The following is a 6,035-nucleotide window of genomic DNA, read 5'->3' as shown; positions in this document are numbered from 1 at the left end:
TCCAGAAGCATCCATTAGATGAGGAATCTAATGGATTCATTTTCAAAAATTTGATGAATCTCGCTCAGCGCAGGTGAAACAAAGGCCAGCTGCGCTGCAGTGCACCTAGACAGTGCAATTCCTACATTGCAATGTAGCCTGATAAAGGGCCACCTACGTTGATCTCTCTAGGGGTATTTTTGGATGAATGATGACATGGAAACTCTTGGGAAGCAAGCATGATGTAGTTTGAATTCATTAGGGAATAAAAACAACTGAATTAGGGATTGATGGACCCTAATAATACGGATCTGGAAGTTGGGGTTGATGTGCCGAAATTGACCTGTAACAGTTTCCCCCTAAAGCATGAAGTCGAAAATAAACATGTCGAGTGAGATGCTTTACCATTTGGAGAGAAGGTTTCGAAGTGGAAGGTGACCTGCATCAGTTACATTAAAAATATCATGATACTTTTGATTTTTCTCATGAACTAGCTGAGGGAAAGCATACCCATGTTCAGCTTATAAACTTTCATTACATGTATAAATATAGTTGTCCATAGATATAGACCCATGAATGGATGACCATGAATGTAAGGCCATTGTATATTTGATATAGTACTCCTGAAAAATATATCGCAGCCCGGATGGATGAAACTAGATCCAGGGTCTTCAATCTTGTTCAATCTTCACTCAATGTACAAATCTAACCATGTGAATAGATGATCTGAAGTCGAACATGGAGAGGCATCGCCTGACTACCAGCCAATGATGTAAGCCATTAACAGACGCGAGAGGAATCACATGATAATGACCCTCAAGGTACTGCAGTACATTTCGCATGGTGTGAATAAGTGATTTGATGTCGAACACCATATGAAGTCTTTCGGTCAAAGGCCAGTGATGTCAACCTATCACTGGAAGCGAGAAACTTGCCATTGATGTATGCAAGCTTCAAGGTACTAAAGGGGTGTTTCTAAGTCATATTCTTGGATGATGTGCTAATGTTGACAAGAAGTGACTCGTCGCAGGTGGGCCTTGATGTATCCCACATCAACAACATGAAACGAGGTAATGATTTTGGAGTTGAAACATCAATTGATAACACAAGGTTCAGGAATGGCGGCCATGAAAATGAAGGTTTATTGTATTGTAAAGGATGAAGTTTTGAACTGAAAGACTTCTCTTGAACATATTGGCAACACTAAGGTGAATTGGTAGCATTGACCCAAAACAAAGTGATGGATGGTATGATGGACCAACAGTGTGATAACCATCAAGCTAAATGACCCAACCCACATAGTCATGGCGATGAAGTGAAAGTGTCATGTTCAAGAGCGACCTGCTACCATAAAGCGTTCTCGGCTTTTTCCCATTTTCCCCAGTCATTTCTGACTAGTACCTCTTTATTTTTTATCAACCTTGAGAAGGATAACATATGCCTGTTGTATAATTCCACCCTTAGGGTGAATCCATCACTATTTGATGCTTTAATGAATCTAGCGAAGGTGAAACTCGGTCTTTTCTAGATGGATAAGTTTGTCGCTATTTAATGTTTTTAATGAGTTTAACGACAAAGATAACTCGGTCCTTTTCACATTTAGAGAGTCTGAAAAGGGACTAAAAGGAAACTCCAAAAGTTATTTTTCGTACATTTTTCTCTCAAGCCCGAAAAAGCATAAAACAATACAAGAGGTAACCTATTGATCATGTTTGACCAAAAAGTACCTTTTTCGTAGTTAATCTATCTCAGCCCGAAGAAGGGGTAAAACTATACTGAGTAGATATCGATTCTAATCCATTAACAAGCTAGAAATTACAAGTGCTCGGCAATCTTTTCATGTTTAGAGAGTCTAAAAAGAGCTTAAAGAGGACTCCAAGGGGGTTCCTTTTTCGTTTTTAACAAAGCTCGAAAAAGTGATAAAAGTTTGCTTTGTGGTAAAAAATGTTCAATTTACACGTAAGCACGTCATAACTACTTGCCAGTTGTTAATCTTGCTCAAGATTCCATCAAAAGATTAAACAATACATGTTCATGGATTAAATAAATGAAAACCAATGTTTACTCGATTAATGTGCAAGAAATAAACATAAAAACTGGTTCTTACCATTCATTTTCACCATCTCATTTTTACCTTTTAATCTCTAGAGCAGTTTCTTCCCGAATTTCACCAGTTGATTGCAGAGGATTGAAGGGATCATTCCTTGTGCTGTTTGGACCAGGTAGGATCTAATTCTGTTCTCTTTCATTTCATTCTATTTATCTCCTGTTTTAGTCAAGAACATTTTAGGGTTTTGAGGTCCCTAGGGTTTCTTTTTCTAATTCAGGAATCTGAAATGGTAATCATATGGAGAGAATGAGAACATGAAGAACAAGATATCATAGCCTTGAATAATTAGAGAGCAGTCGAGGCCCTAAGAAATTGTTACTTAAGTATTTCCAGTTATCCAACATGCAGCAGTAGATGGATTTTCTACGATTCCTTGTCCAATCATGGGATCTGACCGATCAGTCTTTTCACATTCAGGACAAGGAGGTCACTTTTACCATCGATGATATATACTTCCTAATTGGTTTTTCGAGGCGTGGTTCCCCCATTTCACTAACAGGTCTTTTCCATGGAGGTAGACTAATGAAAGATTATGTGCGACAGTTTTGTAGGCAAGGTGCCCATCCTAGCAGAGATGGAAAGATACTTATCAAGGATGTTAGTGATTTACCATTAAGGATGATCCTTTTTACCATTGCCAAATTGGCTAGCAGTTTCACGCTTCACTTGGCCAACAAATCATACATATAGTATGCCTTAGAATGTTTAGAGCCAAAAGTATTCAACTGGTGCGGGGTTGTCCTTTCATCTGTGAAAGAGCGACTGACCAAGGTGAAAAAAGGAAAGATCATAGTTATGTATCAATCGTGATTTCTTTTTCCTTGGAGAGAATACCTCTCTTGCAGCCACAACTCATTTCACTAGGTGTATCTGGACCTAGAGACCCACGGATGTGAAGGTGGACAGATCTTATGGCTAGGCATGGTGCCCATTCTTTGATTGTATTTACCCCTACATTCTTTGAATGGTTCAATCAACAGGAGATGACTTTCACAGAATATCCATATTCAGGAATGGATTTCCGTGGCGATCCAGATTTACCACTACCAACTAGAGCCATGTGGGGTGCTATTGGTAAATTGTTTGACCAAGTGTTTTTAATTTTTTAAAGTTTTCAAATTTTTTTTTTGTTTTTTATTACTTCCAAGACTAAACAAAATCAAATTTTAATGTATACAAATATCAGACCTATTCAACCTATGGGAGACCCACAAGATGCAGCTGGACCAGCACAGAGACCTATAGGGAGAGTGGTTCTCTGAGACTTGAATTTGGCCAAGACTCTGGCTGAATTACGAGACCACATAGATGGATTAACCCTGGGCATTCTGGATGTCTGGATCGAGGAGCTTCCTATGCGTCTGCAGCGCCACACCATCGGTGTGCCAGGTCGTTGGATGAGACTTTTACGCATGATAGCATAGGCAGTGACTTACTATTGTGAGCACCACTAGTTTACTAAGATACTTTTTCTACATACAATTTAGTTTTTGGGTCAAATGACCAATTTTTGTCTTGGACACAAATTGCTTGTAAAAACTTTTACAATTTACTTTCAGGGTTTTATTATGGTTGAGTGATGCAATCCTATTCAACTGATGATGCTAATTGAAAATATTTACTTTACATATGTTGCAAATGTCTATTTAACACATAATTTGCTAGAGAGTCGGTTAATGTGTTTAGACTTCTGGAAATATGTTGATATTGAATAAACTTGAAATACCTTTCCAAAATATGAACTCTAAGGAACATACAATGAATTGTTGGGTTTCAGATAGTATAAATGCCAGTAACTTGTAGCACAACGAGCTGTGAGTCTAGCCTAATGATGATTCGGCGAATGCCAAGTGAAATGGCATCAGAGAGAAGTTCAATCAATGCGCTATACTCAGCAATATTGTTTGTTGATCGACCAATACAAATCCCTCTAAAACTCATTAACTCATCATTAGGAGAAAAAATAGCCCATGCTACAGAGGATATGTTTTGCGTACTACGACTAGCACCGTCAGCATAACCAACAAATGGTTTCGAAAATTTTGACATCTGCAACAAATGCAAAGTGGATTACTTAACCAAACAAAAACCCTAAAAGAAACACACTCACCCATGCAATCCAAGCATATTTACATGAGCTTTACCATACTTAATTAAGCATAGTAACATTTTAGATACAACCCATTTCTGGGCTTAGACAATGGAACTCCGTCATAATCTACTAACTCATAGCCACCTTTTGTCAAAACGTGCTTAAAAATATAAGGACCCATCCAAAGTGGTTCAAATTTTCCTGCTCCAATTTTATCAGACTCTTGATCATAAAGGAGGACCAGGTCACCTTTCGAGAAGACTCGAGGCTTGACATTTTGATCATATTGTTCCTTTACCCGTTTCTTGTGTGCTTCGTTAGCCAATGCAGCATCATGATGGGTTTCGCCCAAATGGATTAATTCCAAGAAACGTGCTTCTTCCTCAAAAGTGTCAGGTAGCAGGTCAATTGCTAGTTTGAGTGACGAAATTTCACATTGAATCGGCATGAATGCTTCCAAACCATACACCAACTGAAAGGGTGTGAATCTGGTAGCATTTCCTACCGAGGTTCAATATGCCCACAAAGGCAAGTATAGGATTAAATGCCAATTGATTTTCTGAACTCCAATCATTCGTTGTAACATGCGCTTAAGGACTTTGTTGATAGCCTCAACTTGTCTATTAGCTTGCAGATAATATGGAGTAGAACTATCATGGGACAGTCCTAATTTGGCAGTTAACTTAGCCATCATGTGATTGTGAAAATGCGACCCATGATCTATGACTATGGCCTATGGTACACCAAAGTTGGCAACCACGTGGTTGAAGAAAAATAATGCAGCTGTTTTGCCATTGTTGTTTAATGTAGGCATCGCCTCGGCCCATTTTGTAAAATAGTCAACGACGACTATAATATACCCATGCCCCCCGATCGAGGTGGGGTTACATGTCATGAAATCAATGCCCCATTTTGCGAATGGTCCAACAAAAACTACTGGATGCAAAGGTGCAGGTGGTAGTCTAGCTTTCCGATCAAAAATTTGACATGCATGACAACTTCTGATGGCAATTATGCAATCTTTGAATACTGTTTGCCAAAAGTAACTAGCACAAATAATTTTCTGTGCTGTTGCATATCTGGACAGATGTCCACCACAAGCACCAGAATGAAATTCATTCAAAGCTTTCTCAACCTCCTCATGAGTGAGGCACCTATGTAAAATCATATTGATACCATAGTGATAAAGCGTATAACCAATAATCAGATAATTTTTGGCTTGGTATCAGATACGTCGCTGTTCAGAGCGAAAGGTATCGGGCCGAAAAGCTTGGGTCTAGAGATAGATCAGTATATCTCCATACCATGGATCACTTGATGAAATGAGAAATAGAGACTCATCCATGATTGATGTTTCTGATGTTGAATCATTGGAGGATGAGGGAAGATTGGAAAGCAGTTCGGCAAATACGAGAGATTTCTTTGACTTAGACTTAATGAATTCCAAATCAAACTCCTGCAATATAACTATCCACTTCGAATACTTGCCCCCCAGCAATTAACGTGACAAAATGTATGTCATAGGGTTGCAATCGGAGATAATTGTAGTTTTACACAGGAGAATATAATGACAAAACCTCTGCATAGCTTGAACAGCTGCCAAAGCTAACTTTTCCACATATGAATATTTCCTTTTTGTATCATTGAGATTGCAGCTCAAATAACATATTGGATGTTCTATTCCATCTTCTTCTTGGACTAAAACCATTCTGATGGTTGTATCTGCAGCAGTGAGATATAGGTAATAGTCTTGTTGATAGTTTGGGGCATACATTAATGATGCTCTAATAAAGGAATCTTTAAGAGAACTAAAGGAAGCTTGCACAACCTGATCCCAATGGAAGGGTACCTCTT

The sequence above is a fragment of the Pinus tabuliformis genome, chromosome Q (assembly GCF_031772625.1).
Source record: "Pinus tabuliformis cultivar Carrire ecotype Pingquan chromosome Q, CPIR1, whole genome shotgun sequence".
Lineage (NCBI taxonomy): Eukaryota > Viridiplantae > Streptophyta > Pinopsida > Pinales > Pinaceae > Pinus > Pinus tabuliformis.
Note: the sequence above shows the minus strand (reverse complement) of the source record.